We start from the raw sequence: 20,988 nt of genomic DNA, 5'->3' as shown, positions 1-20,988 counted from the left end.
AACACTAACAAGACCTCCACTAAACCATATCACTAAGGGCTACATCTAAACGTCTTTTGAAGACCTCCAGGGATGGCGACTCAACCACTTCCCTGGGCAGTCCATTCCAATGCCTAACAACCCTTTCAGTAAAGAAGTTCTTCCTAATATCCAACCTAAACCTCCCCTGGCGCAACTTTAGCCCATTCCCCCTCATCCTGCCACCAGGCACGTGGGAGAATAGACCAACCCCCACCTCTCTACAGCCTCCTTTAAGGTACCTATAGAGAGTGATGAGGTCTCCCCTGAGCCTCCTCTTCTCCAGGCTAAACAACCCCAGTTCCCTCAGCCGCTCCTCGTAAGACTTGTTCTCAAGACCCCTCACCAGCTTCATTGCCCTTCTCTGGACTCTCTCGAGCACCTCCATGTCCTTCTTGTAGCGAGGGGCCCAAAACTGAACACAGTACTCGAGGTGCGGCCTCACCAGAGCCGAGTACAGGGGGACAATCACCTCCCTAGACCTGCTGGCCACGCTGCTTCTTATACAAGCCAGGATGCTGTTGGCCTTCTTGGCCACCTGAGCACACTGCTGGCTCATATTCAGCTGCCTATCAACCAGTATTCCCAGGTCCTTCTCGGCCAGGCAGCTTTCCAACCATTAAAAAAAAATTACGCGAACGCAGTCCCCCACTACCACAAATTATGCAGTCGAGTTTCCCGCATTTGGGGAAATCGCAGGGGTCAGCACACCCGGAGTGCAGGGGATGAGCCTCGCCCTGGGAAAACCACCTGCCTGATCATGGTGTCTCCCCTGCCAGGTAAGTATCCTGATTAATAGCATTGTTTGAGGAGCAGGCACTATCACTCAGCACGAGTGCAGGTGGTGGGATTTGACCTGCAGCTTCTATGGAGTCCTCAGATTCATCTCCACGGTCTTTGGCCTCTGAGTAGACAACAGCGTGATGTGGCTATAATTTAGCCCTGGCAAGCACTGAATGCAAATGTGCCTTAATATCAATTAAACAAGAAGAAACATTAATTTGGCTGCATATATCCCCACTGTTAAAGAATGCGTTTTAATTACCGAATCTTGGTGAAATTCAGCTTCATTGAGAGATGAAGTCTAGTTCTCTTCCCATGGGGGTAACTGCACTTCTGTTCCCTCAAGGAGTGTGGCAATTTCTTCCTGTGGTCCTCATGGTTGGTTAAAAATTAATTTCCTTTATCCTAATTCTATCTACATAAAATCTTGCTGTCCGTTAGTTGCAGCCACCCCTTTGAGCCAAATGGCTGCCTGTGTTGACTCCTCCTAGCTGAACTTTACCTCATAAGCATTACATCATTATTTAATGTGATCAAAATTAAGATAGTGGGCCTATACCATTAAAGTAATTAACCGATTAGCTTTTTTCATAAGCTGAACAGCTACTTGTAATAAACTAGTGCTTTCATCTTAATCTTCCATCTTATTTCTATACAAATTAATCCTTCTATATGAAGATTTTTTTTTCTCATTTAGTAAAAAATGAATAAAGCAATTTAACAAGATCTAGAAATTCTCCAGGACAAGTAATAAAGGGTTTGGTCTAACTTGTCTGTCTAACTTTCATATCTGCCAAACATGCTTATATTACTGCATCTTGTCTAAAAGCCAGGGGATATGCTCTGCTGAATGGTCTGTGCTACGTTGTGTTGCTTTCAGATTAGTGCACACCAAAATGTTTCATATGCAAATATTTGGGATTTTGACACTCACATAAAAGAATGACTGAGGTAAAAGTGTTTGTTGAGAAGCAGCAGTTCACTTTATGTTATTCACCCACCTGCACCCCACCAGCTCAAATCTGAATGTTTTGACATCAAAATCCTAGTACCAACCTCTGATTGTAGAGTTAGCGTATTTTTCAGCTGTTGAGGAACATTATGTTGCCAGGTCCACACATGCTGTAAATTGGCACATCTTTATTGAAGCCAGTCGTGCTCTGTTGACTTTGCACTAAACAAATAGCTTGTCCGTTGTATGCTGAGACCCAATCTAACTCCCATTGAAATCAAAGAATTCTCTGGCCAGCCTCCCAGAGAGTTAGATCAGACTCTTGGAAACAATGAACAAAACTGTAATTTGTGTGATTTTTAAATATCATACCCAAGGAAGATATTTATGGAAATGTTCTTGGCTAAAATCCAACAAACAGAGCTGGTGACTACAAATGCCCTTCATTTCTCCATCTTGAGGTTCCCAGAACCAAAACAAAATACTCTAATTTTTAAATTTTGAGTCTGACACCACTAATACTAAATGGCACTCTTCAGTTCCAAATGCCAGTCGGCTGACCAGAGGCAAAAATGTAAAACTGTTCCTGATCTCTGATAGGATAAAAAAATCTTCAAGTTTTAAATTTGTTCTTTCATCTTATCAGCAAGCCACAATGGATAATGTGCTACACGATTCTAGTTCAGTGAGAAGAGGGAAAAAAAGTGTGACAATGAGTCATCTGGTATGAAACACAAGAATTCAATAAATAAAGTAATTTTCTTTTTTTTTTTTCTTTTCTTTTTTCTTTTTTTTCTTTTCTTTTTTTTTCTTTTTTGTCTTTGCAGGCAAACTGCTTTTTACCCGATAACATCTACATGACTGCTGTGTATTTCCAAGGCTGTCACTCTCTAGAGGCAACAGAGCAGAAGAATACCAGTAACTTGCAAGCAACCTAGTTCTCTTGTGTATTAGCTCTCATGCTCTTTTTATCAGAGCTTCTATCACAGTAAACCAGGGGAATCACAGGAAGCGCACATACTTATAAAGCTGTTCTCCTCCAAGACTGACCTCCGGACTCTAACTCAAGTCCTTGGACTGCTCACTTACAGATTTACAGTGCCCTCAATCAGTCCTACAAATAAAAACAAGGAACAGGGACTGTTGTTAATAAGAGGTTTTGATTTAGAAACCTTGTGATTTGCTGCTGGCACAGGCAGACTGGCACAACCTTGTCATCCCCGTTAATAAACCTCAGTCACAGTGCTGACCTGCTGACAGGATCCACAAGCTGATAACATCTTGCAGCTTTTGAGCAAAGATTGTTTTGCATGTCAATGCGGAAGGCTGCTTTATTATATTATTTTTAGATTAATGTTCTTATTAGGGAGCTAGAGGGAAAACAGAGCATGAGGAAAAGGGGAAACCTGTGACAACAATATTTTCAAATGCTTCTCCCTTCCCCTTGCTCCTTAATCCATGCTGACTCACCATTCATGGACAGAGCCTTGCAACCCCACCTGTCCCCCAGCAAAAAGTCATGGACCACAACAAGGGAGTGCTGGATATTGAACATGAAAAGGGGCCCAGCCCCAGGAACCTACTGTCTAAATAGGTGATGAGCAATAATGCAATAATGTGTGGATGTCAGCAGGCAGAGAACTGTGAACTAAATGACTACAGCAGCCAACTTAACCATCTTGGCACTGCCCTGCTCAAGGCTGCCCGCTGAGATCACTGCCTGTGTCCTCTCTACAGGAGCATGAGATGCATGTCCACACTGCACAGCCCAGGGTATGCCTGCTGAGGAGGCCTGGTACTCAGCATGCCCACTGCTACCATTGCATCAGTGTACAGCAGCTGGGTGGTCTCTATATGGCGTTAGGTGTCTGATATCCACCATGCCTTGAAAGCTTTGTGCATCATGCAAACCTCACCTGTGAGATGTGACGGAAGCACCAAATGAAGCCGGTGGGAATCAGAGTCAAACCAAGCAGCAGTGGCAGGTGTTCACACAGCAGCAACTAGTCCTGGGGGAGGTGAAGCTCCTTATGGTTTACATGAGTTCATGAATGATTGAGGTAAATATTTAGTAACAGTTGGAGTTTACTAAATATACATAGAAACCACCTCCAGCTCAGAAAGGTCATGAGCAAAAAAAAACCAAACTTGAATTCTGGGGAAGTGTCAATAGAAAGTACCATACATGTTGTCCTGTTCCTATGTATTCCTTAGTGATCTGTATGTAGATCACTGCTGCTGGAGTTAGGATGTGGGAGCATCTGAACCTTTGTTATCATCTCCTACACCATCCCAATATTCAGTAATGAGCACCTTTCTTCTGTAGAAGCATGTGTCCCAGCAGTGGCCCACTAATGTCAGGATGTATAATGTTGATTTCAGATGTACTTGTGGTCTTCAGTTTGGCTAGTATGTGCATTCATGCCATCCTCTGGGTCCAAGGGTAGATGAGCTTTGCAGAGATCTTCAAAACCATGCACTGGCTGGTCAAGCTACACATGGTGGCTCCTGAAGTTATCTAGAGTAGCACCTACATCAACATGCAGGGCAGAGTAGCCAGTTTTAAAGATGGAGGAGCATTAGGTCCCTGATACTCTTGACCCATCCTTTTCTGAGGAGATTTATACACTGAATTTTCATTCCCCATTGGGCTGGGGCCACCAATGAGGCACACTATCCTCTCCAGTCATGATCACTGCTCCACTGCCTAGTGGGACATCACTGCTGGGTACAGTCAATTTATGCACACACCTTGGCCATACTGGCCATGATCGTGATGTCCTTGATGTATCTTGGTGCTGCCTGCCTTGATGGTGGCTTTGACACTAGTATGCAAAATAGTTCTCCTGAGGCCATTCAGACCCTTCACACAACTTGTGCCAAGGCAGCACGGAGGTTGACAACTCAGGTAGCAGGAGAAGTCAGCAGGCCCGTGGTCTTGGTGAAGATGATTCCAAGGGGTGTGCAGCACATTACACTATCAGTATCAGAGTCCTCTGTCTCCACAACCTGCTGTATCCTTCTGCACCATGGCTTGTAACACCAAAACCTACCTGAGCCCCTCATTCTTTCTCTCTCTCTCTCCATCACTTCCAACTCCATCCCTTCTTGTAGTTTTCCCTTCTCTGCTCCATTTTTCTTCACACAGCAGACTGTCCTGTCCCTGTCCCACCAACTCAGCCTCCCTCATTAAAATCCTCTCTCTGTGAGAAAAAAACAACCCTTTCTCTTTCAGAATTACCATTGCCTGCAGCAGGAGGAGCAGCTTCATGCTGCGATGACCAGCCATCAACCCTTTCTCTCTCACTCCCTCAAAAAAGTCTCTGTTGTACCCATCCTGGAGGACATAAGTTACAGCGTGCCATGATCTGGATATGTTTCCCTCCCATATAAAGGTCCATGTCCAGAGGAACAGAACCTGCTGGAATCATTGAAACACAATCATATGTGACCTGACCTTCTACCTCAAGTCAATATAAATCAGGTTACAACTGAGACTTTGTTCTGGTCAAGGCCGAATGTGGTGAGGGGAGGGCACCAGTATAACAGAAAATAAATGTTTGACTCAAATAACTCCCTAATTTAAAGTCTGCACAGCAGCCCTGGTTAATGTGCTTTATACCTTCTTTTACCTTCTGCACATCATCTGGAGAGAGGTATAGATTGCAGCAGAGTCTTTGCAGCTCAAGTCAAGCAGCAGCATTCTAAATATCATGTCTTCTTGTCAATCATAGCCTGAATGCTGGATAGTGCCTCAGGGTCCCTTGGTCATGCCATGGTCCAAGGACACTCAGAGAAGAGGCCATTACACTACACAAGGTTGGTGGTGCCCAGTACATTGACAACGTTTTTCCATGGATCCATGGATCTTTTGTTGAACTGGACATAGCTGAACTTTTCCACAGCTACATGCAATGTTTTGCAGAACACAGTAGCACTGTGACTCATGCAAAGGATATGACAAAATCCTTTCCCACGAATTAGCACAGAACTCCAAAATAATGAAACTTGTTTGTCATCAAGGCCTGTATGGATGCCATGATGAGAGGAGGAATGAGATATTTTCTGCATTTCTCACGAAGGAGATGGTGTCTGGCAACTTTCTTTTCTGCATTCTCATTGTACTAATCTTACGGAATTTCACACCACATTGCCTTTAGAAAGCTAGTGCTGTTGACTGACTGGAATGTCCAAAGATGCCTCTTCCCAGCTAATGTCTTCAAATGTAGGTTTGCTCTGCTTCATGTAGATACTTCAGCATAAAGATAAGCAGGAAACTGGGCAGTTCAGCTCCTTCACATGGCCACCATCACTGGTGGGTAGCTGATTAGATGACTGCATGAATTTTTGTATTTGTCTTTATATAGGTACTTCTGGAAACCTAGTTAACTTTCATGTACTTTATTCTCTTGGGCCTTAGTTCAAACTTTCCCTGCTTTATTGCAAGCTAGTTCAAACTTTCCCTGCTTTATTGCAAGCTCTTGTCATGGGAGGAATGCTTGAAGACCCAAACCATGCTCCAGTATAGAAGTCCCTCCTTAAAATGCACCCTCTCTAGGCTGTGTTGCCTACACATCCTCCAGTCTTTGGGCAGCTGGTGGGCAGATGCCCCTCTGCCATGACTGAACAAGGTGTATGTTAACGCCTAGACAGAATGGCTGAGCACCACAAACTTGGGTGGGGGTGAAGTAGCCTTTTCATTGAAGGCAATGCTATGGTTACAATCCTGGCGTGACCATTTAAGCTTCGTGCTAGCAAAAGCCTCACCTCCCTTGGTCTTTTAGAGCTTGAAAACTACCCTGTGCAGACGACTGGTGACTCGTGATGGCTGATGGACCAAGAGCAGCAGGGAGGCTCTCCTGCCTAGTTAATGAAACAGGGAATAGTGGCTTGGGGTGCTCAGCTGGCATTTGCAAGTTGAGGATCTAGCCCTGCCAATTTTCAGAGGTGTAGCAAGACAAGCTGCTGTCCTGGCAATAGGATGAGGAAGACTGAAAAGAAATATTTACCTGGCAGCATCCTGTTAAACCCATGACTCATCCTCATGAGTGCATTTCTGACTCTCTTTCCATTCATGTCTCAAGAACCAATATCTCATTTCATGAAAATTTAGGCAGTTGCTTTTTTGCTTGGTGTTACAAACTCTGTCTAATTATGTAGTATCACCACTACTGTTATGTAGTACTGATGACTTTGTTGCTTATGAGTGAAGAGTGCTCTGTTAAGAAAGCGTGTGCACTTTCTCCAGCTCCTTGCCAGAACACGAGGCTGTGTGTGGATCTGATGCGGGGCCAGGACTTCAGTATCTGAAGCACAGCAGTGATAGGGGAACTGCCACTTCACGGCTCATCAGCTACAGTCGCACAAAGTGAACGACCCTGGTTTCAGGGCTCTGGTTAAGAGAGAAGATCATTTGAATCAAAGTGCAGGTCTTGCTATAACACAAGGTCTCATCCCACAGTACTACATTGATTATTGTTATTGTGCCCCTTCAGGACTTTTCCAAGCTACACTGTATCCAATTATAGCTGTTTTAAATACCTTTATACTGTACATCACGTGGTGTTGGAGAAAGGAGGTAGTAGATGAATTTTATTTAGCTTCCTGTCCTTACAGTAAGGATTTTTATGGATAAGAGCATTGGCATTATTACTATTCTTTATTTCACTGGTGGCTATATCTGAAGGTATCTTTCTGAGCAGCATGCCAGAAATGTATTTAGCTGTGTCTCTGCAGGGCAGAGTGGCCAGATTTCAAGATGGATGAGGATTAGGTTCTCAATACTCTTGACCCATCCTTTTCTGGGGGGATATATACACTGAACTTTCATGCATTTCATTTGCAACAGAAAACATCAAATTGTGGTGTCAATGAAGTCCAAAGCAGCGGTGCAGCTGATGTCAGCAGGAACAGGATTTGTCCTAGAGTAACCCTTTGATTGGTACTGCTCAGAGAGCTAAACCTTCTGGGTTCTGCATACACAGGAATGGCTTTTCCTAGAGTGATGCTAGATTTCTATCTTCTCTCCATTTTTTCCTCCTCCACAGCTTTACTACTTTTTATTTTATTTTATTTGTTTTTGCCTACTTGAAGGAAAGCTGAACCCAGACTTTAGATTGCGAGGCTATGCATTGGCTTTCTGAAAAGGGTAAGCACAATACAGATGCATGGATTACTCCCACCACCATTAAAACAATGTGTAGGCCTTCTGATTCCCTCTGGGAAATGGTCTCAGACTGTGAGAATCTCCACAAACGCCATTCTCAGATAAAATTCCCACTGTTTCCAGTGCTCAAAACTGTTGTGTTATTTTTTTAATCCCAAAGAATTTTCTTTTCTTCTTTTTCTTTTCTCTCTCTTTCTTTTTCTTCCTTTGCTTTTTCTCTTTTCCTGTCTTTCGTTTGATCTCTCTCATTTTCTCATTTTCTTTTTCTCTCTTTGCTCTTTCTTTCTCTTTATTATCTTTCCTTTCTTTCCTCTCTTCCCTTTCTTTCCCTCTTTTTCTCTTCCAGCTTTTTCCTCTCTCTTTTCTCTCTCACATCCCTCTCTCTTCCTTTTCTTGTTCTTCCATTCCCTCTCTTTTCTCACTATCTCTCCTCCCCCCTCCCTTCCCCATTCTTTCTCTCTCCATGTCACTTTCTCTCTCTTCCTCTTTCTCTCCCTTTATCACTTTTATCTCCCTTTCTACTTTTCTTTCTCTTTCTCTTTCTCTTTCTCTTTCTCTTTCTCTTTCTCTTTCTCTTTCTCTCTCTTTCTCTTTCTTTCTTTCTCTTTCTCTCTTTCTCTTTCTTTCTCTTTCTCTCTTTCTCTCTCTTTCTCTTTCTTTCTTTCTCTTTCTCTCTTTCTCTTTCTTTCTCTTTCTCTCCTCTTGCTATTTCTCTTTCTCTTTCTCTTTCTCTTTCTCTTTCTCTTTCTCTTTCTCTTTCTCTTTCTCTTTCTCTTTCTCTTTCTCTTTTCTTTGTCTTTGTCTTCCCCTTTCTCCTTCTCTCTTTCTGTTTCTCTTTTTTTTCTTTCTCTCTTTCTCCTTTCTTTCAGTGGGCAAATAACAGAGTCACTATTGGAGTTGTCAAGTTTTCCTCCTAGGAAGCCATGTTTCTTAAGTATATACCTGGCATGATGAACATGCTTCACACTTGGCATGTATGTGATAGCTTCATGTCTAGAGATCAGAAAGTGCTCTCATGTTTTGCTGAATCAGGACCAGATGTATTTTTACACCTGAAGTATCATGTGCCCCTAGATGTAGTTTTCTTCTGCTAGAGTAACAGCAAGCTGGTTGTGGGAGTTTCAGGTTACTCTCCCCTGCTCTGACCTGCCATCCCTCCTTCCCCAGCTGAGAACCTTTGCCCCTTCTGCTCAAATCCTGCCAGTCTCTGACAGCTCCGCTGGCATCTCTGAATCAGGCCCATTGGTTGTGAGCGCCTGAAACTTCCTCTCTGCCGAGCTGACTTGGTGGACAGGGCTCCCACCACTGCACAGTTTGAGGTGTTGATGGTTCCTGCTGGGCTGGGGAGAGAAGAGGAAAAGCAGGCCTGTACTGCTTGGCAGCCTGCTGGGTCAAGTCTGTTTGTTTAAAATGGAAAAGAAAGGGATTATTATCGCCCTTCCCCCGCCCCCCCCCCCCCCTTTTTTTTTTTCTTTCCAGCTCTCCCTCTGTGTTTTCAGATAGTGATGGTCAGGGCTGAATGTCATTGTTTCACGTGCATGATACTGAGTGCCACCAGGGAAGAGAACCCAGGAACCCAGGTGAGCACCCCTACCAACGTCCTACGCACCCTACTGGTCATGCCACTCAGTGGAGCTGGCCCTCCACAGCTCAATTTCTAATGAGCCCCAAGACACTCCAGTCTTCAAGTTGCATGCAGGAGCATCAACATCGTGGTTTGCATTGTTATGCATTAATATTTTCCGGTCTCTGAGTCACTGATGATGAGAATTTGGATGTTTGGAGCCTCATCCCCTTGCATGCAAGAACATTGTCCCAGTGACGTTAATGAGCTTTGCACCCAATCTTTGTTGACTTCTAGCCATACTAGGCATACTCAGAGCCAAGGGGTTCAAATCAAGCACAAGCAAAGTGACACACTACCATAAGCCAAACATCTCGACAGGCAAATTCTGACTTGCTGACCATAACATTTCAAGTCAAATACTCCAAAATTACTGGTGCCTTTGCTGTGTAAAAATACTAATTTCTAGTCAAAAACAGAAACACAAAAAGCCTTGCAAAATCCAAAACTCTCTCTGAAATATATATGAACAATACTGACTTGAATTAGGACTTCCTCCATATTACAAATATAAAGTTTCAGCAATTCAAGGGGTGATATATGGTGCTGAAACATTCTGATCATTCTGAATATGTATTCAAAAAAAAAAAAAAGTGACCAGAATTGTGATAAATTTTTATTTTTATGTCTGTGCTTATGCAGACCTACTAGTCGCTACAGTTGCTCTTCTTATAGTAGCAGGCAATGAGATTCTGTATGTAAATTGTGTTGCAGACTTATTAGTGTTACTGCTGCCTGGTTGCTAGCTGAGACACCAGTTCTGATTTAGGGTATTTTGACACTTAGCAACAAACTAAGCTTTGGTGAGCAGGTGGCTGAGCCAAAATAGTAGCAGAGTTCGCAGTTAGCTGAAATAATAACAAGGAATTGCTGGTCAGAATATGCTTTCTTTCTTGATTTATTAAAACAGCCCAGGAAAAGCTCGTTTGTGAAGGATCCACTCCCATGAGACACGTGCTTCAAAACCACTGCGGTACAGGTGTGTTTCTCTGCATGCATGGGAACAATTCCCACAAGAGGAGTGTACTGGGGTCCATCCAGTAGACCTGTTCAACTGTGGTGATCAAAGCACTCAACAGTACGTGTGTCCCGCTTGTTCAGAAGACCTTGAACAAGTTGGTTTTCATCTCTCCCAGCAGCCTATGTCTGCTTTCTGGATCTGCAACTGTAAATCCACCCTCCGTTTCAGCTTGAAGAAATGGGAGATGTCTCAGCTGATCTGTTGGACAGTCTCTCCCAGCTCTTGTGTGGTGTTTCCCTTTCTCTCTCCCTGCTCAGGCTGTACAGAGGGGCTGAGGACATCCACCCTTCTTCTAAGTGATACCTCAGTGATACCTCAAACTGGGGACCTCCTTGCACTGGTTTCCAGACCAGCTATCACAGTTAACTGTCACCTGTCAAACATCATACACAAAACAACTTTCCAAGCAATGGAGACAGCATGAAGCTGTCACAGTGCTGTGCAGTGACCAAAGTCTTCCTCTTTCTTAGAGAGGAGAGCATTGCACCTGCCAGCAAGCCCCTCTCAATGTGCCAGAGAGACAGATTAAAACAAAAGAAAAGCCACAATTTGAGGAGAGCCCAACTGTCTGCTTCAGGCAATGCATACTGTGTTGTATGCTTTGCTCACTCTTTCCTTACTCCTTTATGCTATGTGTTTGTCGTCTAATGCAGGGGTATGAAACCCAGGGCTGAATGTCAGGCACAGCCTGCAAATTCACCTCATATAGCCTGTGGCCACCCAGTTCTTTTAAAACATGACCCTTGGCTTGCCCAAAGCCCTGCATTCCCAGGTTGGCTGCCTAACAGCAGTTCAAGGAGCAGCAAGGCCCTGGGTGAAAAGACAGGTCCCCACCCTGGTCCTGAGGCCAGAAGCATGCTCTTGGGAGGTCAGAGCATTCATCCCGGCTGCTGCTCGCAGCTCCGTGATTTCATTGCGTGGCCATGAGCAAGCCTGTTCCAGAGCTCTTATGTTCTGCAAAATGGGTCTAGAAATAGAAATTCTTGTCATGTGCGAGACTTGCCATCTGTTTGGGAACCTTGCTGGCAGGTTCACCGGCTGAAAGTTAAGTGTTAAAGGCTCTGTATGGGAGAATGAGAAGGTATTTTGGGGGTTGGGTTGGGGTGGTACCTGGCAAAGCCTTGCAAGGACACATTCGGTAACTGTGCCAAGAGTGGAGGGGCCTGGCAGCACAGCCGTGGTGTAGACTGCTGCAGGTATTTTCTGCATGCTGATTTGGACACAAGGCTCCATATTTAGGTGTGTAGGCCAATGACTAGAAGCTTCTTGATTACCCTGCGGCAGACATCCATTTTCTTGGTCACTTCATAAGGGGCATCTGACCTGAACCACTTCAGAGGGGAAAACCTTGTTTTCAGAAGGCAGAGGAACATTCTCAGGAGGGTGGAGAGGGTGGGGAGAAGGAAAAAAAAAAAAGTAAATTAACAAAAACCCCCAAGATTTCTTGCAGTGTCTCAGTCTGAGTTTGCAAAATCACGAATCACTTTTGAAAATCTTGACAGTTTACATTTATACATCACTAGGTATAAGGAACTACGTTTTATTAAACTTTTGAAAATCTTGACAGTTTACATTTATAGATCACTAGGTATAAGGAACTAAGTTTTATTAACATTTCCAGAAGAAATCAATGAAGATATTGCAGAGAATTATGATCCCAATGAGGAAATAAGCTGCAGGAAAAGAGGAATGGTTAATATGCAAGGAGCTTTTCTCAGAAAAATCCCACTGCCATTATTAGGAAAGCATGAGGAAAAGCGATATATAACTCAGGACATGAGTGAATTGTCTGGCTTAGGGGAGAACGTAAAGGAGGATTGTTTTTTAAAAAGTTATTTTTAAAACGTAAGCAGGTCTTTAAAACACAGGCAAGCACTCTGCATATTACATTCACTAGCACAGGGAATTCAACAAATGAACAGTGACCCCGAAGGGCTCCATCCCAGATGCTAATTCTCATGCAAGGGGTATTTAAGGGCACCCCTGGGGCTGCATGGAGATTGGACAGGGACCTCTGCGACAAGTGCACTGCAGTAAGAGAGAAAGAATGATCAGCCAAATCTGTGTTATAGACTGGAGTTAACAGAATAAATTTAACCCTGCTGTTACTGGTCGGATCCTGGAATTGCTTATATGAGCACCTATCCCTGTTATTGCCATGTGTTAAATTAGATTCTTTCTTAGCAATAGCACTTGAAGAGCCCTTCACAAGGTAGGAAGGATGAAGAGACATAAAGCATAGACATGCTGTAGGTGGCCCTGCTTGAGCAGCAGGGGTTGGACCAGAAGGCCTCCAGAGATCCCTTCCAACCCCAGTGATTCTGTGATAAAAAAACGTGAGCTTGGCATCCCTGTGAATCGAGGGAGGGTTATTCTCTCTCCATCATGAGGTGAAGAAAGCTGATGTCCTCTACAACTAAAAAAACCCGTCTTGCTGGAAGTTATCTCACATGGTTCGCACCCTTGTTTTTGCAGGCCCAACTTGAGATATCCTAAGGGGCCAGTGCTCCACACTGTTGGAAAGCTGACTGCTTCAGAGGTGCCTGAGGATGGGTGTGCACCTGTGTGTGTAATGCATGCGTGTCTGGAGACACTGAGCACACTGTGGTAGATGGTGCACAAACATTTAACCAGAGTAACTTGAAAGACTGCCTAAGACAACAAGAATGCAGGGAAATGGCTTTGGCAATGGACAGACGATGTTGAGCCAGAAGCACTGAACCTTGGCCTTCTGTTGCTCTTGCCCTCCCACCTCAGTGCCTGATTTCTGAGCTTCACTAGGGTACTCAGGGCTACCCAGCCAAACAAATACCTGAGCCAGGCTCAGAGCTCAAAGGTATTACGGATCTTCCTGTCAAACCTCCAGGGGACCAAACTAAAATTCAAGCTAAAGGATATATAATGTACCTTACCACGATGTTGATTCATTTTCACGTCAACTATCTCTACATGCGTTTTCAAAAATAAGTAGTTCAGTTTAAAGGGAAACCAATTGGTAATGCTTCGCAATCAATAGTAACTAAAGCAACTGACTCAAAGGCAATAGAAAACCATCAAGGCTGTAGCAATAAAATAAAACAGGCTTTTATGTAAGTATAGCTGTGGCTAATTTTGAATGGAAAGCATCACAACATCATTGCATGTTCTTCTAGTGTGCTAAGAAAGCTGTATCAATGTTGCTCCAGATCACTCTGAACCATACTGGTGCAGCCTTCAGTGTAGCAAAAGGACCGACAAATGTGTTGAGGGAGAAAACACAGGTGAAAGGTGTTTCCAAGGCTGACATAGAAGTAAAAACATTGATCTCTGATGAAAAAAGAAAACCTGGCTGGAGCATGGAGATGTTTTTTTCACTGTACCTGTGACACACCATTGCTAATTTGATCTACTCCTCCAGCAAAATTTCTGAGTCAAAGATGACACAGCAGTGTCTTGAGTTCAGCATTTGCACTAGCATTAAATTAAATCTATCAAAGATACATTTAGGATACAAGCATCCAACATTGGCTAATTAAAAGTAGATCCCTGTTTCAGTCAAATGGTATTTCTTAGTCAATAAAGAGCATAAAGCCAAACCAAGACCTGATGTAAACTACTCCAACTCTAACACCACAGCTACTTTTGGTATTACTCTCCCCCATTTTACTATGAACAAAACTTAGTTAATATTGTTTCTTTTAAAAGCTGGCACATTATCATTGCTCTTGTACGTGTTTGTGTAAGATGCATCTCTTCCTGAGAGGGGCAATGTGCTTTCATTGAAGCCAGCTGGAGCTAAGCACTTTTTACTTGGTACTGTTCAGTAACATGCTCATACCACTCTGCAAAGAATCCCCTCACCAGAAGCAACCAGCTGGGGCATTAATTGCTGGAGATGTTATGTTACACACAAACTACCTTGTGTATATTATTTTACTTTATATACAGAATTTCTAACAATCTGATGTAATAACAACATGTTTCTAAAGCTTTTTAAAATCCATGGCCCAAGGAAGTCTTTGGGGGGAGGGGGGGGCGGGGAGGGGGTAAGACAACTTTCTGACCATCACACATAGTTTTTCTTTTGAAGCCAAGTTAAGACTTAGTCCACACTTTGAAAATTGTTTTCTTACTCATATTATTTCTCCCATTTTTGTGTCCTTGCAAGTGTGAAGTCTTTGTAAAAAAAGAAAAAAAATCAGGATCACTTCCTGAAGTCTATTGGCCCAGGCTAAAAGACACCAATCCATGCTAGCAAGCATTATGATGGCTGTAAAACCAGGGAATAGAGAACTGACTTTCATGCAGAGCCTCAAAAATCAGCTTCAGAGATAAGTCAGCCTAACTTATCCTGAGTCACCTTCCAGATCTCTCTCTGGTTGGCCTTACCACCTTCCTTGATTGAAAGATTTATAAGCAATAAATAAATAAATTCCCCTTTCTCTGGTCTCAGCAGTGGGTTCAGTTGTTTCCTACTGTATGGAGTTATGGTCCCTCCCTTTTCACAATCTTTGATTTTCTTCCAATTAATGCCCTTGATTTTCCTTTTTTTTTTTTTTTCTTTTTGAAATCACCTGAAGTTAGGATATGTGACATCAAGGGGACATCAAGGGAACAAACAGACTTCTGAAGAATATTTACCAGTTTTTCTTTGTGTTATTATCTATCTTTTCTGGTGTACACTGGCAAGACTATTGCTGCTCCTGGACCTGACTTTGATGACCCCTGTCCTTTACCAGGAGCATAGTAAGGTGGATTGTAAGAGTGAATGAGACCTACTGTAACTGAGTCAGGCACTGATAAAAGATCTCAAAATTCTTGATGCAGAAGAAATGAGGAAGAGGACAGTCACTGATATGTTTTAGTTATTTGGTGTTCTTATATGTTTCTTAGTTTTTATTTTCAAGGAACAGAGACAGAAGCCCAGAGTCCAAGCTCTCTCCTTGCTGATTACAGTGATGGGTGTTTATGGCCAAGTAGATTGGAGGGGAATGGATTTTCTGATCTCTGTTGGGACAGGTACTTGCCAAACTTAATTCAGTTACATCCCCGACACAGTAACTTTTAAATCCAGGCTTCAACTCCATCACCACAGATTTCTGTCACACCCCAGCCCCAAGCTGGTAAGCTTGCTGTGGGGCTGAGGGACTGAACATCTCTGGACTCTGCTACATATTCTCAGTTGTACTGTGTAAGCCCAGCAGCCTTGTCATTTATGACTTTCCCTAAGGAAACTCACTAGGCTGAGATTTGTCTCAAAGCGCCAATCCTACTGAAAGAGAAAACTGTTCTACTTATGTCATGACTGTCTGGATACACAAAATCTATGAATAAGTAAATAAAATAAAAGATAAGAACCAGATAACAAAGTCCTTCTGAAGTTAGTTATTTCAATGGCCCACTGCTTCAGCCACTGTTATGGCACCCAGAGCAGAATGTGATACTCCAAAGCTGCCCTGCAGACAAACTACACTGCACGCATGCTGCCACAGAAGTTGAGGGCTGAAAGAAGGGATCCCATCACTGGAATGATGTCCACAGATATCCCATGTCTTGGCCAGGATTTCTGCCTTCTGCCCTTTATCTCCGTGACAATCCCTCTTTCTGCTTTTTGTGGGCACTGCAGCATGCCTGAGGTTTCTGCCCTACATTTGGTAAGGCCAAGCAAGGTGAAGGAGCCTCAGCCAGGGCTGGGGGAAGGCTCCAAAGAGCACCACAAGCTCCAGCTTGTCCTGCTCCTCCTCCCTGCCAGCTCTTCAAGCACTGCTCAGAAAGCAGTTACTCTTTCTTCACCGGCTTTCTGTTGTACACCTCCTGAAAGAGTCCAAACAGTTCACAAATCTTCATGACTGCATTTACCCACAAGACAAAGTGGTGAGAAGTCAGAAGAGTTACCTCCAAATTTGGGATGCTCGGTTAACAGCAGATTTTTGAGAGGAGTTAGATTTCCTGTTGCACTTTATGGATTCTGCGTGTGACCCTCATTAACTTCCCCAAAGCAACGAGTACGCTGCATCTGCAAACGGGAGCCCTGTGCTTGCAATCAATCACCCAGAGCTGCAAATACCTAATCAGTCATCCCAGCTGGAGCCATCAGCCCTCCACCAGAGGAGGACGGTGGCAAAGAGTACACACAGCCTAAACAGTCATTACCCTCATCTTGTTCTTCTGCTAATCCCTTCCCTTACCCACCACATTTTCTCCCACCCCTGCAGGAGATGAGATGGGGACCCAGCAGGCAGGGGCTGCACTCACCTCCTGCTTGCCCCACCACACCGTCCACCCATCCTGGCCTATTTCTGGAAGGACTATTTCTGGGGGAAAAAAGTGTGTGACTGACATGTACAAAAGCCATGACAGTGCTGCAAAGTGCCTGGCAAGATCAGTCATGCACTCCAGTTTCTGAGCACTTGAATTTGTGATCTGCTAATGTCTCCTATGTAGATACAGCAAGATTAAGGGAAGATGAGTATATAGGAAGGGCAAATTTCCCAGACCCTCTTCACACACTTGGACCTGTCAGCTCAGAACTGCCAGCCATGCACAAAACAGACAGAACCAGGAGGAACACAGCTGCTAAAATCTTGGGAAGACTGCAGCTTTAGCCCGTGTCTGAATGGGCAGCATGTGGCCCAGCAGCACTATAATTTTAGCCTACGGCTTGTTTCTCAGCGCCCTTTTTCTCAGTGCCCCCTAGCTCATTCTTTCTGCAAATCCTATTAAATGTTGCTTTTCATAACTGCATAGGCTCTAGTTCAAGATCTGATCAAGTAGCACCCTATTTGACAAATCAATCCACTGAGTAAATTGTGCAGTAACATCCTGGTCAGCAGGTACAAATTGGGCTCTCAGCAGTTTCTTTGACACAGTAGAAAAGCCAGAACAGAAGCAGAAATTGTGCAACCTGTTACAGGAGTTCTCAAACACAGGCCTGCTTAGAATCATGAAAAGCAGCGAAAGGAAAACCAAGTAAAATTATTGTTGTCATGGAAAAGCATTCGCATAGACAAAAGGAAAATACACCCCACTTTCTTTTGAATCCAGAGTGGCCTACTAAGATCTGATGCTGCAGGTACTGCTGAATGTGCTCCTCATTAATTGTGCGACGCTGCTCTTGCTCTCAAAGCCAGAGCTGCCTCTCTTGGTTGTTTCTGCTTGGAGGCTGGGTAATATCCATTCTGTGTTCAATACAGAAGATGTGATAGAGCAGATTCACATTGGTCTAACAAGCTGAAGTACTCAAGCTATCAGTAATGGCACTTGGCCAAAAGCTTGCAGCCGATCTGCTTGAAAGCAAAGTGAGCACATTCCATGGGTTTTGCTACTCTGCTGTAATGTCACTGTTACAATGTTCTGCAATACAGTGGGAGAAACCTGAAACACAATGAAACCGCATTCACCTTAAGACAAATTGTTCCCGCATGGTTTACTTGATCAGAGAAAATCTTTAAAGATTTGCATTTAATTTTGGTGAGCCAGAAGTTGCGTCCTCTGAAGTGGGTGAAATTGGACTTGTGCATCCATTCCAAATGTTGCACTGCTGGTGACTTGGATGTCTGATCTGGGACTTCCCAAAGCATAGCGTACTTCTGGCTGCAAAGGACCTACACTGGCACCTCCCAGGAGAGGAAAATAACTCTTCAGTGGAGTCTGGGCAGCTCCAGCAACTGCTGAGCCATTGGAGCCAATCCCCACACAGATGTCCAGAAATAGGAATCCAATAAATGCCTGATATCAGAATTGCTGTCTTGGCAGCTGCCTAGTACCTCTCTTTAGAGGGGAATTCCAGCTTTGACCAAGGAGAAGAACAACATTACCAGGGTGGATTGCTTCCCAGGTATTTCCAGAAGACTTGGGGGAAAAACTGAATTTCTTCTCATCAACTCCAGTCCAAACCCATTATGTCGTCTGTATGAAGAAAGGAGAGGATGAATGAGGCAGACGGAAATAGACGTTTGCTATGCAAGAAGGTGTGTGAGCTTTCAAGTCCCTTTTGTGATTCAGGGAGAGAGATACCAATGTTTGGTATGTCACTGGTGACATAAGGGAACCAAAGTTCACTTGGTGACAGATTATGGACATCAGAAATAAAACTGCATAACCAATTTGCCTGCTGACCTTTGTGTTGTTTTTCGTACAATCTATTCTGATCCTCTCCCCATTTTTGTCCCTGGTTGTATTATTTGTTCTCTGGCAATCAGTGACTAATACTTAAAAATCACATTGTATGGATTATCAGCATTCTGTGCCCTATAGGATGTAATACCCAAACTACTGAACATGAAAAGAACAGAACTAAACATCCCAAGTTGGAAGGGACTCACAAGGGTCATCGAGTTCAGCTCCCAGCTCCACATAGGACCACCCAAAAATCAAACCATGTGTCTGAGAGTGTTGTCTAAATGCTTCCTGAACTCCAGCAGGCTCAGTGCTGTGACCGCTGCCCTGGGCAGCCTGTCCCAGTGCCTGACCACCCTCTCAGTGAAGAACCTTTTCCTAACACCCAGCCTGACCCTCCCCTGTCCCAGCTCCATGCCGTTCCCTCGGGTCCTGTCACTGTCCCCAGAGAGCAGAGCTCAGTGCCTGCCCCTCCTCTCCCCTCTTGAGGAAGCTGCAGACTGAACGCAAGACACATCTTAACAACTGGCCTACAATGCAAGCTATTTTCTTGGGCCTTTAAAAAATGACTTGTTGTGAAGGGGTCTAGTTGGTCCTCTATGCTGGCAGAAATCGTTTACTGACAAAAAGGCAGTGAGAAGGATCTCCTTCTTCCATAAAGCATTGAGGTCATACTTCTCTAAGAAGAATTGCAAAATATTTTAACTGGTGCGAGGAACCAGAGGTGCACCAACCCCCAGGACACTTTTCAGCATGCATAACCCGCTTTGGTTCAGGGCAAACACTGCACAGGGTGCATGATACTGGAGTAGCCTCAGGGCCGCACTGAAGAGACAAATTAAGGAAGGAAGAAGGTGTGGGAAATGTGATGGAGAGAGAAGAAGTTGATTTCATTTTGTTTGTACCAGTAAGGTGTCAAAGTACTGCAAAGATGAATGCAGTGTCTTTACCTTGTCCATTAGTTCATTGGGTCTGCAGAGGTCAGACTAATTAAAGGCTGAACAAACTAAATGCTCTGTCCTAGTTAAAAGGTAAAAAAAAATAAATAAAAAAATCCCCAAATAACTGTCTTACAATAGCATCCTGTTACACAACTTCACTAGAAAGACAGCAGTAAGACACTGCATATTTATTTTACTTCCTTATATCCCTGACCCCCCACAAAGTGAAGTCTGTTTTCTTTTTTTTCCCTTCTTTTCCCACTTAAATGATGGCTTTTCTCATTTGCCTAACCTCACACTTTCAGATGTGACCACAGTTGGATGCAAGTTAATTTGCAGCTTGATGATGACACTTCCCCAGTGCTAAGTGTCTCTGAACACAAGGGCAATTTTTTTTTTTCCCTTGGACATCAGTAAGTTTGATGAGGCCAACGGAGCCTTGGGAGCAGGGTTTATTAGTTAAAAGCTCTTCCAGAGCTAGCTGATTGGAGCACATTTTTTTAAAATGCAAAAACTGTGGCTACCTTACTTAACCAGATGAAAAGCAGAAAATAACTCACTAGCATGTTGCACTGGGGTTTATAATGACCCTATGCAAAGCTTACCGTAGTATGTGAAAATGTCTTTCTATAAACTGTTTAGGCAGCAGAGGCTTTGAAACATCTTTATAGTAGTAACTAAATTAGCTCAAGTTGTTTGCTGTATAAAGGACAACAAACCGAACAAACTTAGAAGTTTACCTTGCTGTTTGCTTAAAGTACCACTATGGCTGCCAATGGGATTTGGAGCCAGTTTGCATGAATGTTGATGTACATTGTATTTGGTTAAAAGGAGGCAAATTCCCAAAAGATGCATCTTGGTACAATCACAATCATGGCTACAGCTAGATTCATGTAAAGATGCCTTCGAAGCTCAAACTGGACTAGAGTATGCCACACTAGAACAGCATGAGATTTTCCTGATGATTAGAAACTGGACTTGTGGGAGAGTAGAGACATTTTTCCTTAAAGCTGTGCTATTAAGAGTTCACACCATGGCTTCTGAACACATGTTTGACTGTTGCTTACAGTGTATGGTCTATTTGTGCCTCCTATGGAGGGAGCAGTAGTGGTATGAGTACCTCTGTAGCAGTACGCCTACACAGGAAAATATCAAAGGCTTCAAGACACAGACTGAATTGTCTGTACAGATCTTGGCCATGCAGCTACCACAGATGCTGATCTCCTGGCCACCTCTCACACCTTCTGACCAGGAACATGTGTTTGAAGTAACAGTGTACAGTGCTGTGGTCTGCATCAGAATCGTCTTGCAGCATAGATTTTTTTCAGCTCAGTTTTGTCTGAAGAGGTGACTGAAGAGTGCACCAGAAGCTCTGCAAGTGCTGAT

General features: G+C 43.7%; 1 non-coding gene across 1 annotated transcript; it reads right to left on the bottom strand.

Annotated features, from left to right (window-relative positions):
* Positions 1–641: 641 nt before the first annotated feature.
* Positions 642–805, bottom strand: LOC121066723. The gene has a single exon (XR_005817943.1). It is a non-coding gene; the product is annotated as a U1 spliceosomal RNA (small nuclear RNA).
* Between the last annotated feature and the right edge of the window lie 20,183 nt (positions 806–20,988).

The sequence above is a fragment of the Cygnus olor genome, chromosome 2 (genome assembly GCF_009769625.2).
Source record: "Cygnus olor isolate bCygOlo1 chromosome 2, bCygOlo1.pri.v2, whole genome shotgun sequence".
In the NCBI taxonomy this organism is placed as follows: Eukaryota; Metazoa; Chordata; class Aves; order Anseriformes; family Anatidae; genus Cygnus; species Cygnus olor.
Note: the sequence above shows the minus strand (reverse complement) of the source record. Positions and strands in the feature narration are given on the sequence as shown.